Source organism: Ptychodera flava, chromosome 9, assembly GCF_041260155.1.
Source record: "Ptychodera flava strain L36383 chromosome 9, AS_Pfla_20210202, whole genome shotgun sequence".
NCBI classification, from domain to species: domain Eukaryota; kingdom Metazoa; phylum Hemichordata; class Enteropneusta; family Ptychoderidae; genus Ptychodera; species Ptychodera flava.
Genome location: NC_091936.1, coordinates 40,152,764 through 40,174,672, shown reverse-complemented (window position 1 = coordinate 40,174,672; position 21,909 = coordinate 40,152,764). Strand labels below are relative to the sequence as shown.

Below are 21,909 nucleotides of genomic sequence, written 5' to 3'. Positions count from 1 at the left end.
AAATTTGCCGCGTTTACTCGACGCCTGATGGCTCTGAGCGACGATCCTTTGGTATACCAAAATCCCAGATGCTGCTTATCGCAACCATCTTCAATGCCCCAGATTGAATTTATGAAAATAAGCCGTTAGAACTTGTCAGATGCAATATTTCCACCGCCGAACACATTCAGGGTAGTCAAGCAAACCTCACAAATGGTAAAGACACAATATGGCTGGCTTGCCTATTCTGCGGATGATATAGGCCTACATAATACACGCCACGTTTCAAATACTGTACGTTCAACTATGGTAAATCAATGAAAAGGGAAATATGTTTAGTTTTTCTGTTCTTCAAAACTTTATAAACGATACAACGAATTCGGTTTAGTGTGTATGGCCCTCGCAGCATTGACACATCCTCCATGTCTGTCATATTGCCGTTTTTATGTCTCTGTGTTAAATATCGACAGAGTTAGAATAAATTTGTTGAAAAATTACTATTTTACTTGATCGAGTGAAAAAAAAACTCGCATTTTAACTACGTCAACAGCCGATTACGTTAAGGGATCAGAGCAATATGAAAATATTCGACTCTCGACGCCGTTGTCACAAACCCTTGACGCGAATCCGCACGCGCCCTTCCGCCTTCACCGCGATGGTGGTCGAATAACTGGATGTTTCCACCTCGGGGGTGAAATTTGTCAATTCCCTAGTAACTCTGCATGGCAGCAGAGCTTTTGTTGGCCCAAGAAATAGGACAACACTCTGAACAAAGTAAGCTGTAAATTGGATAGTGTGTTATGTAATGAATTTTCTGGATCACAGCGGAGCCTCTGTATAACTTGGAAGTCGTCGTAAACAATCGGGTGCAGAAATTCAGTTAGCTGAAACAGCAGTTCGACGTATAATTCTTGGCATTTACGTTTCCCGCATCCATGGCAAAATGAATTTGCCAAAAAAAATATCAAACTCGATGCCTGAACTCTGTCATTAGGAAAGGAACTTTTGAAAGGAGAGACCTACAAATCAGAGACAACCATGTGGCCGAAACTATTACAATTAAAATGTTCAGACAGAGCACGCATTGGTAGGATCGCTCAGATCATCAGAAAGAAATCCAAATCTTGGGCACAGATTTTGCAAAACGGACTTGCGTTAGCATGCTTATACGCACACAATGGTGTTGAGTCTTGCGGAGAAAAAAAAATTGAAAATGTTGGTACAAGTGGGTTTATTCGTGGCAATGGTAGCTTGTCTTTCTGCTTAGACTTCCTACAGTCTGCCGTTGACTGGGTAACGCGGGGAAGAAAAGCCGTCAGAAGTCAAGCGTGCCTTAGATTACTCGGTCGATATATCATTGTCCGATAAAAGTCATCGCATGGCCCTACAACAGCCGGAGAATTTTAGAAATGGGTCGCCTTCCGCGAAACCTGAACTTGTTTTCAACTCTTTTCGACTGTGGTAATCGCTACCGCGGTCTCACCTGTGTCACAGTTCAACCCTAACACTCAACCAACAGCAAAGGCAATCGGGCGAGCTGTCCAAGCAAACAACAAAAGCTCCATCTTATGAACCAACAGATCACCAAATAGACTTCTGGAAAGAGAATAATCCAGAATGGAAAAATTGAAAAACCTATGTATAAAGGAAAGACCCGGAAGCCTTCTGTCGGACAAACCCCCTCAAAGGCAAGCTCCAGTCAGGTGGAAGTGTTAATGGCATCATTCAAATCACAAATGACATAGTTAAACTACCTTAATAACGGCCTGATTCGGACAGTAGCTGAAAAAAATTGTCACAAAATATGATTTTTTCCCACAATCTGAGGGTAAAAAAGATGTTAACAATTAAGGGTTTGGTAATTATGTACGCACCTTTTGCAATGTGGGGAGGGGTTAAGATTTTGGACTCTACAAATTTACCTTCAAATGGCTGAGTGGATCTTTTTTTTTGGGGGGGATTGAAATACAGAAAGGTATTGATTAACGGGTCGGGTTTATCAACCATGTTTTCGTAGACTAGTCTGAAAGGCGAATAAGCTGAGATTTTTTGATGAACAGGTACAAATCGTATGATGTCATGAGCGTCCCTCCCAAAATATAGCGGATAATAATTACATCAATTAAAAAAAACAAGTGAACTATTGATAAAATTGTACGTGAGGTAGTTATCATAATTGTTGTAAACTTTTTTTCGAAAAAGTGTCATTCACATACATATATATATATATTATATATATATATATAACCTTAGGTTTCATATATAAAGTTAGGTTTTGCAAACTACAATAAGACAAGATCAAAAGAGCGTGAAACTTTTGGAAGGATAAAGTGGAGAAAGTGAGGAAATTATGTTTGCATATGTTTATTTGTTTATTTACAATGGTGTTGCGAGCGGCCAAGTTCATAGGCAGTGATCGGAAATAAAAGTGTGACATATTGCTTGTCCTCGTCGTCGTTTACGTCAGTGTCACCCATGGTGAGGTTCAAGTAAACTCGAACGCTTTGGAAATTCGCTCGCCCCATCGTTCCAAATTCGGATCTTGTCGGTGTTCTACTTTTCTTTATAAAGTATCAAGCGGCAAAAAGCAGGCCAGTCGCGCGAGTAGTTTGTAAGGTGGCAACTTGTCTAGCAGAGCGTGGCCTCCCTTCGAAAGAAGCTCGTTTTATTCAGCCTTATATTCCACCTTGAAAATACACCTTTTCGTGTTTTTTCATTATACATCACCCAATACACATTCCATTCTAAATTCACTGACGAAAAATGTTGTCGTGTCGGTGAAAACATACAGACAATAGTTGTCAATCCCGTACTGAACAGCAAAGTACAGTACAGTATCGTCGAATATCTTCCCCCTTTTTTCCTATTTGACAAAATCGTGTATGCCGCTGGGTACCGAATAAGAGAATGCTTTTCTGTTGTCCCTACTTAATGAGCTAGAAATGCTTCACAACCGTTTTAGCAGTCTTTGAAGCTTCATGATTGCGCTGACTTAAGAGAAAAATTGGTGTGACAGAGTCACGCCGTGGGATGTACAGACGGCGATGTTTCCGTGGCTATAACTTGAAGATGGCATTATTGCAGCCGCACAATGCTCTTGACCCTGTCATATTTGGACGACTCTCATGGCAAGAGATTCCACGAGACGAAAGAACAAAAAACAAAAATTCGCAAGAAACCAACATACACAAAGCCGAGACCAGCTGGACGCTACGAGAATGCAAATTCTCAGACCCTGTGCAACTAAGTTTGGTTCAGGAGGCAGGGCAGGTGAAGTTTTATAACTGTGGTTTAGGTTCGAAAACTTGGAATTGTAATTTTCACCTGCCGACATCGACCACAATTCATCTTCTGTTTCACCATGTCCGAAACATCGCAAAGTTTTGAACTGTTCATTCCCTGCAATCTCTCAGTCGCTCTACGCCTGCCAGATTCAAAGGAACAAACACCGAGAGTCGGTAGACGTTTTAATGCTCGGTGATTCACTAGTTGACGCTGTGCTCAAAACGAGCAAAAGCGCTCCAACCTCCCAAAACATCAGCAGTTTCTTGGCGCGTGTCTAGAAACGAAAAAGTTGCCTGACCCAAGCTTTTAGTCAAGTTGCTATGCTTCGGTTACTGGAGTTAAGCTAACGCGTAGAAAGATTCAGTAAGCCTCTAACTTATTGAGCTAAAGTTTTTCATCGAAAACCGATCAGAAAAATTCAGCTTATGAGACAAAATGGTCAATTTCTGATGGTATGATTTCTTGGAAGAAAAAGTTTGGGGCTTTGATGTGTTGGTAGGTTCAAGCATGGCAAGTTTATCATCGATGAAGATACAGAGTCGCGGGGGACGAGACGTGCCGACCGCTTGTCAGTCAAACGCGTCCGAATGCGTGAACACAGCGAAATTTAATGCATACAGCTTCTGAAAAGGCTTGGCTGGCTGAAAGGTCACAGCTCCACTGGCAGTGCGCGCTACAAAGCAAGTAACGTGTAAAACAGAAGTCTGTACTCCGAGTTTGTTGGCTGTTTACGGGCTCTCCCGATCTCGCACAGCTCCAGGCGAATGTGGCCGTCTTCCCTCTATCCAAGGTGACTCGCGACGGGAACATACTTCACAAGGGACCAGGACAGACACTGGGATTTCTGCGGCACAAGGACTGTGATCGGAACCGGGGAAGTCGGTAAAAAGACTGTTTTGCCTTGGGGGCAAAGGTCAGTAGCGTTGCATGGCTCAATCAATGGCGGTTTGAAAAAAATCACTGAAACACTCGTGTACGACAACAGCCGCACCGATTATCCAGACAAAACCAACAAAATCATAGTCGACTAAGGAAGCATACAAGGTCTAATTACCAGATATTCGAGAAAAATGACTTAACATACCAATTCGATTCTAGCGCACATATTTGAGCCTTTTCAGCTGATAATAAGCGATTTGTAATTTCATGTTACCGACGTTTTGGAACAATATAGTCAACAACAGGTAAAATATGTAAATTTTATGTTGTTATGTAGTTACTACAAACATTTTGGGAGTTGTGAGCGTGTACGTAGATATCGAGAACTACGCGTTAAACAAAGGTCATCTTGTTCGAACTGGCGGCTCACTTGAGCACAGGCCGGGCCTCCCAAAGATATGACAAGAGGGTTGTGACGGTCCACGTTTCTGCCCAGTTTACGTAGTTTACGCGAAGCCATTCCCTCTAAATGCGTGACATTTTTCATTTAATATTCCTAAAGAGACTAATATTTGACGAAATACTCTATTTAAGTGTGGTTGGGATGGGCAAAGTTATCTACTTCGAATTCTGCACTAAGCAACTCAAAACACTGCGCTATGAGACATGAAAACATGGCGAACCACAGCGCCGATATTTGATGCGCCTTCACGTGTGCTTCCCGAATATCGGCGTCGACCCCCACTCCCACCCATCTCGATGCGAAACAACAATTTAATTATTTTCGGACAGCATGGCCATCCGAGCACAAGAAACCGAACGGTCAAAGCCAGTGCTGGTGTGTAAGTTGGCAAGCTGGCACAAAATGGTTCCTGCAGGGGTGGGAGGTGTGCAACACAATATGGCGGACACGTTCCCGTCAATATGCATATTCTTGTGTCATTGAGTGGATTCGGAGTTTCATTGAAACTTGTACAATTTTTTTTCACGGCCTCTCTTTTCACCATATCTTGCGTGCCAGGTTTACAAGTCGTCGTAGCTTCACTCGGAGAAAAAAAACCGCACCTAAGCTCCCAGATTCCCGTTCTAAGAATAGTTTTAAACGGTCAGCGTCGTTTTGTGACAAACTTTCACAAAACCGTCGAGTGCAGCGTTTCCTACGAGGTTCTTTTAGCAACATTTATTACAAGTTGCCCATAAAGCGGGGGTTTTTTGACAAGGTATATGAACAAAGACAAAGTTGTGTGACTTACGAATTGTCGGATTTTCGTATCTGCTCATTATGCACGGCGTTGCCAGTATCAATCTTGTTTTTAGTATCCGGTATATTCCATATCATAAGTTTTTACTAAAAGTATCACAGTAATGAGTAGGTGATGGGTGCAAGATGAAGAAAGTGTCATGTCACCATGGCAACGAATTTGCTTATATGGCTATATATACATATAATAATCATTCGGGAGATATGGTTTCATCAATTATCTTTGGTTTTACCCAATTTGGTGATTATTCTGCCTTTCAAATAGGTTTTCGGCCCAGCTATTAGTATTGCCACGGCCGAACCTTGCGGTCAGTCGGGCACGGCACACATTGCCGCACCTTCACCCGTCATTGATCATGACTTCGGACGGCGTTGCCAAGGGTCATCTGGGAGTTGCTACGGAAACCAGATAATATATCTGTATCATTTCCACCATCTATCAGTAGCAGAGAGAAAAGGTTCGAATAGTATTTATCCATCCCCAGTCCCAACAGATAGGCTTGTAATTTTGTTCCCTATTTTTTGGATTTTCTGCCCCGTTTCCTTGGCTGTGACTGAAAAGATGACGCTAGTGCAAACACAATAGGGGACTGTAACTATTGTTGTGGAAAAAAATCTTTATCAAAATGTTCGACATACGACATTTGACGAACATCCTCGGTGTTTCAAATATCGGAATACAAAATATGCAAAGCTATGGTTCTATCAGCTTTGAGCAGGTCGAGATTGTTCAGCTTGGGACTGCAACGTACACCTTGACATGTTGAATTTAGGTACAGTTCTGGGATGTCCAATATACTATTTAATGGGGCCTAAAACATCTGGTGAATCCCCCTTATGTTTATTTTGTATGTAACAGCAAAACATGTCTCAATAAGTGCAAACCAACAATTGTAAAAATAACATGACATTTTATTCGCCGCTTTCAATATACTGTAATAATGACCATATACTGTGATTTTGCTTGTTAACATTAGTAAGCCCCTATCCCGCGAAATTGTACTCCCGTCACATGACTGATAATGTGCGTGTCTACATACTATCTCTCCCCTCCCTCCCTCCCTCTCTCTCTCTCTCTCTCTCTCTCTCTCTCTCTCTCTCTCTCTCTCTCTCTCTCTCCATTAAAGTCCTTTCGGTTCTTCTTGTCCACCGTTGTCCTAGTCCTTTGCTAATTAAGAGATGAGGAGGGGTGACCCTGCTATCTTTCCTACAAAAATGTCGAGGCGGTGTATGTTTCCACGGCTCCAGTTAGCACACACTCGCGTTCAGACCAAATGAAATATAACAGAAAGACAATCAGAGGCTCCGTGGTTTCATTTCGCCCCCGTATCCGTTTCTGTATATTGGCGTCTACTGCTAGTCTGCCCCCGTCATATTTGTTACGCAGACAATCGCTGCAACGCTGTTCTTTCATTTGGGTGCTACTCCAAACATGGCACAGAGCTGACTCCGCAAAATCCCGCTCTGCTGGTTGAACTCGCCCTAGTACGTTCCTCCCTGGTTCGCCCTCTTCTGCCGCTATCCCTGGCTACTACTTTGTGTACGTTGGGAAGTCAACTGAATGTGGCTTCCACTTCATTCCCCCAGGCACATCTGCGCTTTCTAGAAAGCGAATTGATGTCACTATGCAACCTTTCAATTTTTCTGCGAAATGGCACAACGCAGACACCTACAAGATAAAAAAAAATGGTGGTAAAGACAGAGATATATCCATGCGGACTTCGCTTGACAGCATTAGAGTCTAGGGTATATTGTCTAGTTCAAAGTTTGTTTTTTTTTGTCCGCAAACGTCTCGTTATGGAGTTTCGAAAAAAGTGTCCAATATATTTTACGTTTTCCGTAATAGGTGTTGTAATTGCGTTGATATACTTCTTTTTTTACTCGACTGATTTTTGAAGGGGTATTTTCACAGTGAGTGTGTATGTATGTATGTGTGTGTATGTGTGTGTGTGTAAGAGAGAGAGAGAGAGAGAGAGAGAGAGAGAGAGAGAGAGAGAGAGAGAGAGAGAGAGAGAGAGAGAGAGAGAAGTCCATGGCGTCGTATGGCATTTGTAAAGTTATGTAAATATTCACTGCAAAAATCACAAGAAATGCTGTTTACTGAAAAGTGTGCTGTGTGGAAACTCGTTCAGCCGACACAATCGCCTGTTTACATTATATGTCGGTGTTCTGTTTCGCCGTATTGTTGGGCATTGTTCGTAGGCTACGACTAATGAACCGTCAACGACAACCAGTGGCTTCAAGTGTAGACCCCTCGTTAGATCTTTAGCATTTCAAGGCCTTTCCTTGTTCAATCAGTTGTGACGAGGCGCGGTGGGACAAGAGCAGATCCTCTCATTCGGCGAAACCCCCCTACTTTGCCCGCGACAGTCATTGGTGATTAGAATGCCGAATCGTCTGTTGCGACTGAAGAAACGCACCACCTCATCTCTGTCTCGTCATCGACGTCTGGCCACAGCGAAACGCTCTTTTTAACCACCCTTTTTAGATATATCACAAAAGTACAAAACGTGGTGTCCATATTGTTGCTGTAGGTGTAAATAAGCGCCAACTTCCCTAGCGAAAGGCAACCCATATGACGGCAAGATCGTGAGATTTTTTTTGGAATCGTTGTCTCTATCCTTCTTTCTAAATTAGGTGTGCGTGATTACCTTGATGAATCTTCCGTTCTTTCGGCTCACTGAAAATGAATCGCGCAATGGGCGACGGGTAAACAACCAATTCCCACAGATGCCATCGCTAGTCAAAATTGACATCATCACATTCCGATTTCGATGAAGTCTATGGTTATCTCTCTTCATTTCCACAGTGTGAGCAAGAATTCACAATAAAATGTTACACTAACATTATTTTACAAATCGACAATTTTATGCTGGTATTAGATTGAAAACTACACATGACGTTTTACCGGTTCTGACGTAGTTTAGTCACGACATGATTGGTGAAAATAGAAATGGTACATTGTAGTCAGCGTTCAAATGACTTTCATTAGTAACATCAATACTGGATACCTTTCCCAGTTTCACTGTGACAACATTGTTTTGCAAATCGCCGTACTTGTTGTAAAATAACAACTTTGAGTGCAAAAATGATTGTGGCCTGATATGCTTGTCTTCCAGAGTGGCACAATATACCCGGCATGTTCAACCAAATAAAACGTTCAAATATCTTCATTTGTTTACGATCGGAAAACGATTACTAAAAAATATAGCTTCCATGGTACAATGATATTCGAGTCTGTGCCCTGTCCTGTATTATCAAGAATGTTAACTCATGTGCAACTTTTCAAGCCTCCTTTTGAAGTATATCGGTGTTTATAATAAGTCGCCTCTTTCAAGCACGGAAAGTTCGACGTGGCCAACTACAGATACCCAAGTTGGAGCTGTACTCGAACTGAAGCAAAACTTCGCAGAGTTCAAATATTAGCAAAAACTCCTTTGAAAATTTGGCCTGGGTGATATTTGCATGGTAGATAACGCTATTTCTGTCAGTCACTGGCTGTCCACTTTATCACGGGTTGAACTTCATTCAGTCCGTCCTATGTTATTTATTGAAGAACCGTGATTGCAAATAAGTGCGAACGGCACATGCTGACGTCAAAATCCACAACTAGTTTAATCGTGTAGAGCATGTATGCGAGGAAATGTGTGTGTTGGCTTTGCACTGCTATTATGTCTATTGTCTGCGTCGGAGGTTGAAATCCCGATCTCTGCTAAGTTCCTGACACCCTGTGTCAATAGCAGGAACTTAGGTCTCCCGTCAAAACTGACTTAGTTGTCACTGGTCTGTTACGCGAGACGCTTGCATGCCTACGCGACGAAGCCATGTCAGCTGCATGAAAAGCGTGCATCAAAAATATGAACACCGTAAATAAAAAAATGATCAATGAAGGCTTTAACTGAGATGATAAAATCTGGCGCAGCTTTTAGAATCGGTTCTTCCGATTATTGGGTAACGAAGACGGTTTTAAGTAATCGACGGTGCATTAATCGGTCGGGGAATCCCTCTCTGACCCATTGCATATAAAAAAACACCATGTGTGGTAGGAGGGAGAGAGTGGCGGGTAGACTGCCACCTTTTCCTCCCTACACGTAGCTAGGAATAGCTACGCGGTACCCGTACCGTGTTGTCATAAACTGCTGAGAAAGAAACTGGGCTGTTCAATACTACAGAAATTTTCTTGGAGATCGAAGAAGCAACAGCACAGAACAGAGCGGCAGTGACGCGATCAGTAAAAAAATGGGGCTCGACCACTTTGTCGGGGCCAGACATGCCGGTCGTCAGAAAGAACGGGTTTACTTCAGCAAGTGACCCACTTTTTCGACAATACAGTGAGTATCGTGGGCACTGCGGAGATTTAGTGAGTACCCTAATCACCGATCGTTAAAGCACGTGAGCTCTAAAAAGATATTTGTGGGTGTCAACTTGTAATAACTCTAGTGATTTTCTACTGTCATGCCCATATTTCCCGTGATGTATAGGTTGCAAAACCCCGAATATAGGTAACATAGTCACGCTGTTGAGAGCAAATGCATGCAGTGTTTTGGCGATGCTAGTTGCACATTGAGGTGTCCCACAAACCAGTGGTGACAGCCAGAATGAGTTATTATTAATGGTATTTAAGAACAGGCATGATACTTCTACACGTACGCGCCCGAATACTCTGTTATTAGAATATCGTTGGGCTTATAAAGAAAAAAATTAAGTGTCATGGAGACAACAGAAAGTCGCAGTTGAAGGTTTCTCAACACCACGGCCCCTTCACAAATTATAAAGAAAGAGTGGACATACTTAGACACACATAGAGAGAAAGCTAAAATTGGAAGACGGGCCGACGGGGACTAAAGATGACGTGAACATAGGTAATTTCAGTAGTGGCGAAAGAATGAGCACGCACATGGGGACGAAGCAGAGAAGAAACGATGAATAACAAACATGCAGAAAGGGAGAGAGATTTCAAAGTTTATGATGTACAAAACAATAGATTGTTGAATTAGACATTCAGGCAAGTCTTTGATAAAAAAGATAGGCGGATTGGAACCTTACAATTAACTGATACTTCTAACTGAAAATGATTTTCACCCAACATTATCAAGACGACCCTTCTCAGTCTCTCTTTTCATAGAAGCACAGCCCCCAGGGTTGAAGTTCGCATGGATTTCAGAATCTTCGCTGATCAAATACAATGCTCGTCCAAGTTCTCTGGGAGTGCCGTGGCCTCTTTTCTGCGATGCTCATGTTCGAAAACTCTGATGTTCGGAGACGAACTCGCCATTTTGAGGAAATCGGTGACAATTAATTTCTCTTTTCCCTCTGTGATTAGTCACAAAATGGTGCGCTGCTTATAAAGCGCGACAGAATCCTGTGAAAATGCCGTGTTGCCTACACCGATACAAACAGATCTTGCGCATTTGTCTGTACAGGTCAAACATGAGAGTTTAGCACTAAAAACATCATTCTGTTTAGAACTGGTACAGCCTTTCTTTTCCAAGAAGAGCTTGACTCGTTTCCAGTTCTCCGTGTGGACAAAACGTAAGTAGGCGGGTCTGGTACCGGCCCTGGAGTGAGTCTCGCCGACCCTGGAGTGAGTCTCGCCAGACCCGCGCTCGGCCAAGACACTTTCACGAGCTTCAAGCCTCGCTAGGGATCATCGTTGCTGACGGTAATGGTGGTATCAACAAAACCAAGTCTGTTCAAAGTCACTGTTTGACTTCTGAATTCCGTTGCATTGAGCATTACTTTTGGCCAACCCATCTCTCTAGTACAGGGACTTCATTTTAACTCGAACGTGGCCTCACTTTCTCTAGTTGTTTTTCTGTTCACAGTTTCTGCGGCATATGACACGTGAGCGAATCTTTCCAATTTTCAAACATAATACGGCATTCGCTGCTACCGATTAACAAGCCAGCACTGATCTGTCGGGCAGCAAGGTCGTCAAAATATCTGATCTGTCTCGCGTTCTTTATTCCAATAGACAGTCGCTGCAATTATGATCTTAAGAGGGTAATATAATTATTAAGTGAGGAAAAAATGACACACACTTTCGCGGTTACATTTTCGCGCGGCGTTTTCAGTCGTTCCTAAAGACGTCATAGTATGAAAACACTCCCGGACGATATTAATTCACTTCTGCAATCTAGCCTTATGTTGTATCTTATTGCATATTCTCCGATTTTTTTTCTCAGCCGAATTAGTTTCGTTGCGTCGTGTTCACGTAGTCTCGTGATTTGTTATGTTCTGTACCACGTCTTCTCGTTGTCTGCCAAATTTCCTCGGTAGCCGAGGTCACATGATTGCTACCGCAGGTTCATACATTTTCAAGGCGGTGTCAAAAATTAGCGACATCCTTGTCGATATCCGTACAGTCTTACATGAAGGAAGCTTCGGTTTGGCAAAATGACGGCAAAACGCTTGATACTAGATTGAAATATGCTACTGTGATAGTTTAAATTTCATTTGACAGGTTGCCCAAGGTAGTATATAGTGACTCGGAGAACATAGAGCAGAATTGCACAAACGCAAACCTGAAATGCCTGTATCGGAAGGAGAGAATGTCACAGCGCAAAGTGACAGGTTTATAACATAGGGCAGGATAAGGGCACCCAAATATGATGAGATCTTGGAGAGTAGACAAATAACGTTCCGACGAAGGCGCACGCCACCCCAGACGCTTGTGTATTTGTCAGCTATTTGCATAAAAGTCGATTTTCTGGTTCACTCGATCAAATGTGCGGGTCTCGGGGGTGCTTTATAGCTGAGCTGAGGTCAAATTCAATGGATCAATTTCTCTCTCTTTTCTCGAGCCGTACACGGTACAGGGATGAAAGGAAGCCTCTCTTTGGTTTCTAGATGTCCTTGCAGTGTAACATTGACCAGACCGCGGGGAAATTACAGTAGTTGGTATACGGCACGGCTCTATCGTTTCGCTGAGGTGTTCTTGTCTTCCAATATAACAGTCAAGTCTATGTCACAGACCTGCTTGTTAATGTGATCATATTTTTAAACATATTCCCAGGCCATGCTTTCCCTAACACAGAATCAGAACCGAGGGGGCAAAGTAACACCACACCAAACCAGACCCATACTGCTGTTTATCCTCTATGCCATTGGGCACATCAGAAATTACGGGGGCTATTACAATGGCATGCCCTTAGGTTACCCGCCATAATCCCCTCTCATGCTCGGCTACACGTATAAGTTTCCCGGGTTTGTACAAGCAAGTATGCAGTGTCTCGCGGTATGTGGCTCATAATCTTTTGTGTCTGTGCCCAACTGTGGCCCGCCATGTTCCTTTATGCCCGATTCTGTTGGTACCATGCACCACGACAACAAGCTTTGTGTCAGCACATATACCAGCAGGGTGACTGACATGAAAACTCCACATTTAAGTTATGGATGAACAATGATAAAGCCGGTGGAAATGGCGCAAAAATTACGATGAATTAATAAATAAATATGTACTAATGTCCAGCTTTGAGACATTGAGATGGATAGGTAGATTACGTATATCCCATTACAATCACGCTAGATTTGTGATGATGTCACTTTTAGATGCAACGGGGTTCTCAAACTTCCGGATCACCCATCTTTGAAGTCGGCAATGGTATCCCACGCCATGATACTGTGGCGTCTGCCAAGATTCATTGCATTCGAAAGAACTCTGAAATTTCATTCGAAAGTGTATTTTATTTCTTTCTTTCTTTGAATCTTCATCCTTGATCACATGTCCTTCCGTGTTAATATCCGATGGCTTTTACTAGGCTTTTCAGTCGATTGCCGTCTTCTTGCGACTTCTCCTTCCAATTTGCAATTAAACGGTTTTACGCCTCCCAACTGCCCGCGTTGTGATATACGACGTGATTTCATCGCTGTGGTCAAGGAAATCAGGGGCGTAAATTTTCCTTTCTACATTTTCTTTTATACGAATGTCAATATTATCCGTATCATAACCCCTCTGTGCAGATTGTTAGCAGTAACTGTGGTTTATCCCAGAATCTCGTTATGTTTAATTTCGCTCCCTCATCATGTCTTTCTCTGATCAAAAGTGTAAACATGAGCTTCTGTGCATCACAAATGTGGAGCCTTCCCTTCCTTGTCCTGTCAGATAGTTGGTTCGCTTGAAATCAGTTTTCCCACGAAATTGCGAACCTTTACGCCTGCTTTGAACAATATCACGTACAGGGCAGTTTTTTGTGTTAAGGTAGAATGCGCCCCGGGGACACTATTTTTTGGACTCTCAAATATTTACAACACTTTTCTGGTCTACTGCTTATGTTGACTCATTTTGATGCATGTGGAGCAATTGAAGTTTTCACAGCCCTTGTTTCTGTGAAAATCGAAAATTTCATTTTCCATATAGATATAACACAGGGTATATAGCGGCCATTTTGAATTTGGAACGTCGGTGAATTTCAAGACATCTTTCTCTAATCCCACATTTTGTACGTTGACCCCTGATTTTAATTCCCGATTATGAAGGAGAACAAGTTAAATTTTCCTTGATTAGTGTGTAGGTGATAGTTTAAACTTTGTTCCTTCAAGGCGCTTACTATCTTAATCAATTAAAACTCTGTTAGTTGAAACATTTGATGGTTTTTCCCATTGTCTTTGACCTGTTTATAAAATACAGCTTCTGCTTTTACAACTCATGTCGAAATGTCTCGTTTAACAAAACAACACAGCATGTACTGTCCTGATGTTGGTGTTGGTGAGTAAATTTCGTCCGGACCACGATTCACTTGTACAGAGTACCATTGCTGATTGCACACATTACGTATTCAGACCGTGTAGTGCTTTATATTTCATCATATCATACGTTTGGCAGAAGGAAACAAAAATGTACCTGCCAGTGTTTGCTTAGTGAATAATGGGAAAACATCAAAAGTTACAGTTATTGACTGTTTCACTTGGTTGGTTCAAAAACTGCTTTTAATCGGAAAACTGATGACAAACCGCCATTTTGTACACAGGATTCAGTATATAGAAAAAATTTGCCTTGCCCACGCTCCTTATACACACAGATATACCTGTCCGCTCTGAGAAGTGTGCCCGACCTGCTCGTACCATTGCAGTGCTGTTCTATGACGTCATTTTTATGTTATGTCATCACAATTTCATTCACCGTTTGGAAGTAACGCGAAAACGAGTCAGAGACACGACATGATGTCCAACTATTCAGCACTTTTCGGTTTTAATGTATTAAGGGCACAAATACAAGCGAACAGATCGCGCCATCGGTCATTGTAGGGTTTATGATAACCACTATTCTATGGTGTGTGTACGCTTGGAATTCTGCCTACCAAAACCTTGTTTATAAAGAATGCATGTGTCATTCCCGGACAAATACTCTATTTCCAATGCTGGCCCGAGTTTTCCACCACCACAGCTGACAGATCAAAGATGTGTCACATATCAGCGGCCGGGGAAGGATATGTTCTGGGGGTGAATAATTGGCGTCGTCAAGTTGGCACTCATTCCCATACCTCTACAGAGCAGAGGTGGAAAAGCAGCCTATTTTATGATTTGACAACCTTTGCCTATCATCGGCAATTGAAGACCGATTAATGGTCTCGTTAGTAGAGATCAAATCCGAACGATAGTATTAATTTTATCATTCACTGTGGCGCATTTTGTGGTAATGGTTGTTCCCACAATGGCGACCGTCTCTACGCTGCAGTTTGACCGCTTATTAAAATGTGCTCAGTGTACCCGCCATTCCCGTCCGCGGTGCGCCTTTCATACACCGTATGGTTCAGATTCTAAAAGAAACAACTGGCGTTGCATCGGTATAAAAGGCCACTTCTTGTGCTATCTCCGTGTATCAGCATTTTGAAAAACTAATACGTGAATGAAAATGTTCAGCACATTAGCAGAACACTTACTCGGCACTTTTCAACACGATCAGGCTTTAGTGGCTGTGTGAGTTTAGCTCAGCTTGCCGCGGCTGTCGTTGTTTGTGCACCCTCAAAATGGAAATTTTATAACAATCTCTTCCCTTCGATGTCATAAGTGCTGAAATTATGCAAATGTTACAGTTGGTGTAAAATTTGCTACCTCGATCACTGGGAAGTGGTCTGAACGCCCGCGGCAGCGATCATCACTTTTTGGGGCGCGACTCTACATGATGGAGGCATAGCAAGCCCGCATGAGGGAGACTGGCACTTTTCAAGACGGCAAGGGAACATCTTCCGTCTGTCTCTACACCTTACATGTATATTGGGAAGTTTGTTATTGCCCGTAAACATTTGTACACGGTGTATGGAGTGTCCGTGACTAGTGTGGGTAAAATTAGAGGCGTTTGCACAATGGTACGCAAAGCTTGCCAAAGGCTTGACTGTGTTCAATAGCAATGGGTTTCCACTCCGCAGAAATGAATTCCCCTGCTGCAAGATCTTGTTCAAATCCTAACATTTTCAAAAGCAGTGTCCAGCCGAGAACCGACATTAGAAATACACTCCGTGAAGAGGTGTTCCACGTTTGAATTCTCAGAGCACAACAATCTGCACACCGACATGAATTTGCGACCGACCAACTTGAAGGCGCAAAATACGCACGACCTGAAAACTATCATTTATAGACAAACGTATGTTGACAAAACATGAAATTATTAAAGGTATATCAGTTATCAACTTTTACCTGTGCATGTAGTCTTTGGTCTTAGAATGATTCCATGTCATGGCTTCACAAAATACAACCGGCGTTAGGTTCCATTTTCTACGTGAAACATTATTTTGAGAGCTTTCCAATCACTTTGATATCACGTTTATCCAATGTGTTCCTCACATTAGGACAATTATATTCAACCATATAGGATGGACCTTATTGTCTCGAAAATGAACAGAAATTAAAAACAAAGAAAATTAGGGCAAGACACCAAAAGGAAAGGCTAAACTGAAAGAGAAAGACCATGGTGCTAAATGTATGAACGTTAAATGGATCCATATTCACAATTTAACATTTACGTATGAATTCAGAATTTGTGAAGGCCCTTGTGACGCAGGCGCACCTCGGCAAACGAAAAGTTCTGTACGCCGAGTGACAGTCAACATCGCTACACGGTGACGCGCCCGGGCATGACTATAGCGCTATCGAGGCACAAAGCCTTTTCCCCCATCAGCGCGGGCCAGGTTGTGTTATCTTTATGAACAAGGTTAAACTAGATTCAGGGTAGATCTGCAAACTAACGCCAGAAAAAATAACGTTAACTTCATCGAGTACACACCATGTGACTAGGTAGCTACACCGCTATCTCTGGTCCGAAGCTGTTTATGCGGCCCACTGACACTGACGCGAACCTACCGGCAGTGGTCCACCCCGAAAAACAGTTCAGCTCAAGTCGCTGGCAGATCTTTACATCTGAGGAATGGCAGTGAGAACAGTGACTGCATCATGCATAGTACCTGTCTGAAATTACTCCAAGACACTCTCTACAGTCTCTGTTGAAGTCAATAGAATTGGCACAGACCATAATTACAAATCCTGCACCCCAGACGACAACATTCTCACCCGACTTCAACCCTGCAGCTCCCCTCTTTACTCCACATTCATGATTAAAAAGCCGTCGTACATACTTTAATCCTCCCCGATACACACATACAACTCTAAGAAAGCAATTTAACTTTTAACCAAACAGCTCGACAAGGTAGAAATAAAATGAGCGGTGAAGCCTAACATTGTCATATTTTATCGCATCATTGTGATGGAAGCAAACCCGGACATATGCGCCAACTCATGGTGACCGCACTATCATTCAACTTAAGCAATTCTTTGGAAGGTACGCAAGTTAAATGTGCAGGAATCTTTGTTTTTGACCAATACATTTCGTTTCACAAAGTGTAGGCCTACACATAGTCAGAGCAACCGTGGCCTGAAAGTTTGACTTGTCAACGACTGTTGCTCTCTATAATGTTTGTCTATACCAACTACTAGTTTCATAAATCATAATTTATCCAGTGTGTGTTTTAGGAATCGACTATTGGGCTATTCTAGGTTTTCTTTGCGACACAACCCCCCCATATATATATATATATATATATATATATATATATATATATATATATATATATATATATAATATTATATATAATATTTTATATATATATAAATACACACACACACACACACACACACACACACACACACACACATATATATATATATATATATATATATATATATATATATATATATATATATATATATATATATATATATCATATAATGGCTTAACCAATTACGCCAACACCATTTCAAATGCGTTTTAACGTCATGAATCATGTGTCCCATTTTCTATTAGGACTAAAATGTAACTGTGCGATCTTCCTTCCTAAACGCCAAGGCCGATGAGCAAGAGATGAGAAAAATTCTGATCAAGTTTGGTCCCTTTTTTGAACTGAGGACGGGAGATGTTCAGGCTGACTGTACAACCGTTGTAGAATTTACGAGCAGGCATCGAGGGCGCTTGTATTTACCGTTTATCTTGTTGGACTTGTTTGGTCCTTGTGCGGCGAGGCAGCCATTAGTGTATGCATTGGCTGAGGTTGGGGTTCGAGAACCGTGATGGAAATGCATCATACTGTGTGGGCTTGTGCTCATGGCCGGCAGCCCAGACTTGTGTAACTGCGGCAAGCTTCAGCTTTATAAATTGCTTGACACAGTGGTCAACATAAACATCTATCACCGAGTCACTCACAAATATTGTTTAAGTCAATTTTATTCGTAACAACTGGACACAAGATGTCGGATTCCCTGTCTTCGTGCTATATTAATATATGGTATCTGTAATTTGTCCTTGTCCATTATGCTGGCCCATAATCAATTGTTGTTCTATTGTGAAATTACAAGTAAAGAAAAGAAACCGGATTTGAATATGTAAATATGAGTCAAAGGCGCGAATATCATCCAGCATTAATATTTGAAAATCTAACGTAGACTGCATGTGACGGTTGTTTACCGTTCTCTAGTTAAGACCTCTTTCTGCTCATGCGCATTCATTCCGTACTGTCTGATAACACATTACCATCATGGTCGCCATAGCTACGAAGGAGAACGACGGTGATGACTGATTCAGCACATCAAAAGTCAGTTGCCTTCACAATCCCTTTGTTTCAGATCGATGGTCTGTGAAGCAACTTCATCGCATGAAATTCATTACATGTACTACCTTGGGGAAAACATACTATCCGAGTCGTGCACGTGTTGCCATGACAACATGTGTCCATCTACCTTATTTTCAGACCAATTTAATTTTCCTAGGAAAAAGAATTCCCTCTTGTATGACTTCTTCTCGGTGTTTTTTACTTCGCGAGATTTATCTTATTTTTTACTTCGCCAGGTCGTTGACCGGTCGTTGACGTGTAGGTAGATAGGTAGGTAGGTAGGTAAGTAGGTAGGTAGGTAGGTAGGTAGGTAGGTAGGTAGGTAGGTAGGTAGTATGTCTATGTATGTATGTATGTATGTATGTATGTATGTATGTATGTATGTATGTATGTATGTATGTATGTATGTATGTATGTATGTATGTATGTATGTATATTTATATATGTATGTATGTATGTATGCGCCCCCCGTCAGTATGTCTCTCCACCACCGTATCTCGCCCATTTATTTCTAAATGTTTTGTGCTAGTTTTTAACTCCACGCCATGTCTACTGAGATTGCAAATCGAAATGAATACATGCACGTTCCATACTTTTCGCTCAGCGTTGGTTGAAGTTAATCTCGTATTAGGAATAACAGAGCGTGAAACTTTCGCATCGAGACCCTTTTATTATGATCGAAGTGTGACGTAAGCATCGCCAGTGGCACAGTAAGGGCTTTAACACGTTAAATGCGGGGGGGGGGGGCGGTGGGGGGCTGGCGCTTTTCAATCTGAATTGTTTGCACAAAAAACGGCTTTCCCCCTCTCCTTGGTGACTAAAATCAAGCGATCCTCCTCCCGAGCTATTACAGACTTGCAGTAGCAGTGACAACATCTCCTTCTGGTGGATATTTTTATTGGTCATTCCAGACTCCGCATTGAAATGCCAATCTTTTCCCAAGCACAGCTTGTTTGTGTAGTCAGTGGGCAATGTTATGTTCTAAAATTCACTTTACAGTAGCAGCACAATTGCCACACATAGAATTAGTAACCAGACATGTACAGATTGGAGGGACGAAAACATTAACCAGCATTGTGATATATATATATATATATATATATATATATATATATATATATATATATATATATATATATATATATATATATATATATATATATATATATATATATATATATATATCTCTCTCTCTCTCTCTCTCTCTCTATATATATACAATGCTGTTGATGTTTCGTCATTGCAATCTGTATATGTCTGTATATATATATATATATATATATATATATATATATATATATATATATATATATATATATATATATATATATAATCCAGGTAAAATAGGACTGAGTGCTGTTGCGTTGAGAATGGAAGAATAAAATCAATAGAAAAATAAAATCAAGGATGAAGTACTGCACAATCCAATACTGTGTTTGCTTCAGTTGATTATCTGAATAAATAGGGCTACAAACAACGTTGGCATACAGAAATCATGAACATTGATTTTGATGAATATTAAGTTTGAAAGCGATGATGATGATGATGATGATGATGATGATGATGGTAATTGTGGTGAAGATGATGATGATGATGATGAGGAGGAGGAGGAGGAGGAGGAGGAGGATGTTGATGATGATGATGATGATGATGATGATGGTGATGATGATGATGATCCCCTTGGTGGTGGTTGAGGTGGAAGTAGTGAAATAGACTAATTCTTTACTTCTGTAATTTTTTTGCTTTGCTCGCTCATTAATTCTTCATGTCCCTTCCCATTTTATTGTTTCATTATTTTTACACACGAAACACATGTTCAGTTCAAGTCAAGTTCATGACTCCAACCGAAGGTTATTTTGTTCGTTTGAAATGGTAAGATAGACAACAAAAGTTTATGTTTTACGTTTTCCAACAGTTATCTGTCACCATTTTATTTTTTTGAAACAAGAGATGAAATGAAGCTAGTAATTTTGAGAAAAATGTAAGTGTTGCAAACGTTTATCAAAAAATGTACTTGACAGTACGAGTCAAAGCTTCAGTATCCTGTTTCAGGTTGTCATTCCATAGTCACCGTATCACTTCACAGACTTTACCTTTGTGCGTTCAACTTTCAGTGCAGTCTATCCAAAAGTTACAAATAAACCATTTCCGTCCTTGCAGAAAACAATGGCTACTATGGTTTATGCAAGCAATAAAATGAACCTCCCATGTATGAAAAATAGTGACCCTCCCATTGCACCACCCCCCCTGATAATTCTCCCCACGCCCTAACTACTGCAATCATTCTTAAACATGGCAGCCAACAAACATATCACATTTCATGTGTACTCTGTGATATACTATGAAAGAAAGCATGCCTACCTAAATGGCCCATTTAAAGCCGTCTACGGTCTGGCGGAAAGACTAAACCGAACGTCGGCGGACGCGCGACTAGCAGGACTAGCGACCCTTGCGATAAAACATGACAATTTGTCCGGCAATGGTAAAATGCTGGTCAACAAGAGACGTAAACAATACGACCGTACTGTTCAATTCAAACGTCAGAAAGGTCACGGAAGTACAGAGGTGTCAGGTGTTGCCGTGCAACGCAATTAAAAACGATGATTATCATTTTAATGGCTTCCCAAAAAAGAAGGGGGTTCACCTTTCTTTCAAGGGACTGACACTGCTAGTGAGGGCAGGAGCCAATAATAGGCCTCGTATGTCACCCCGTGACCTGTTGAATCGGGGTGGCTTTTCCCGCCAAAAGGTATCGGTCGCCATATAAGCAAAAACATCACTCGGCATCTGTGATACTTGAAGTATTATAGGTCGTAGTGTATTAATATTTCGCCCCGAAGAAAAAATAAGCGGTAGTGCGAATCGTAAAAACATTGAAACCCGACACAAATATACAATCTGAAGTCAAAATAATATGATGCAGGGATTCTCAGGTAAACATTCTTGGTGAGCGAGATGTCTGACGGTGCTCACGTAATGCTTCAAATCTGTTTTTTCCTTGATTTGTTTTTCATTTTTGTAATCTCGACAAGAATGGCATTAATTTGCTTTCAGCACAGAAAATAAAACGTGTGTATGACACCGTTAGAGCAAAAAAAAAAACCATACGAGTAGTACACGTGTTAGTACATTTGAATCAAAAAGGGGCAACCAACCAGTCTTTTCCGAGAAATTCTAACCATGCGTGTTATTACATATAATATGGTACTTTGACGTATATTGAAACAAAAATGTATGGGAAATAATAGTCGTATTTTAGCCCTTGCCTGCCCATTTTTCAGTTGCCCGCTGAGCACTGCTCGCTAATCACATGTGGGAAAAGCTGTATATTCGCCCGTTCCCCGCCCTCTGATTTGCAAAAAATTGCCCGCCCGCCAAGAAACCGCTCACGAAAAGCTGTCAGAGCTC

General features: G+C 41.5%; 1 long non-coding RNA gene across 1 annotated transcript; it reads right to left on the bottom strand.

Annotated features, from left to right (window-relative positions):
• Positions 1-6,295: 6,295 nt before the first annotated feature.
• Positions 6,296-21,034, bottom strand: LOC139140971 (uncharacterized). Its single transcript, XR_011554111.1, has 2 exons — positions 20,863-21,034; positions 6,296-7,073 (listed from the first exon to the last, which is right to left on the bottom strand). It is a non-coding gene; the product is annotated as an uncharacterized lncRNA (long non-coding RNA).
• Between the last annotated feature and the right edge of the window lie 875 nt (positions 21,035-21,909).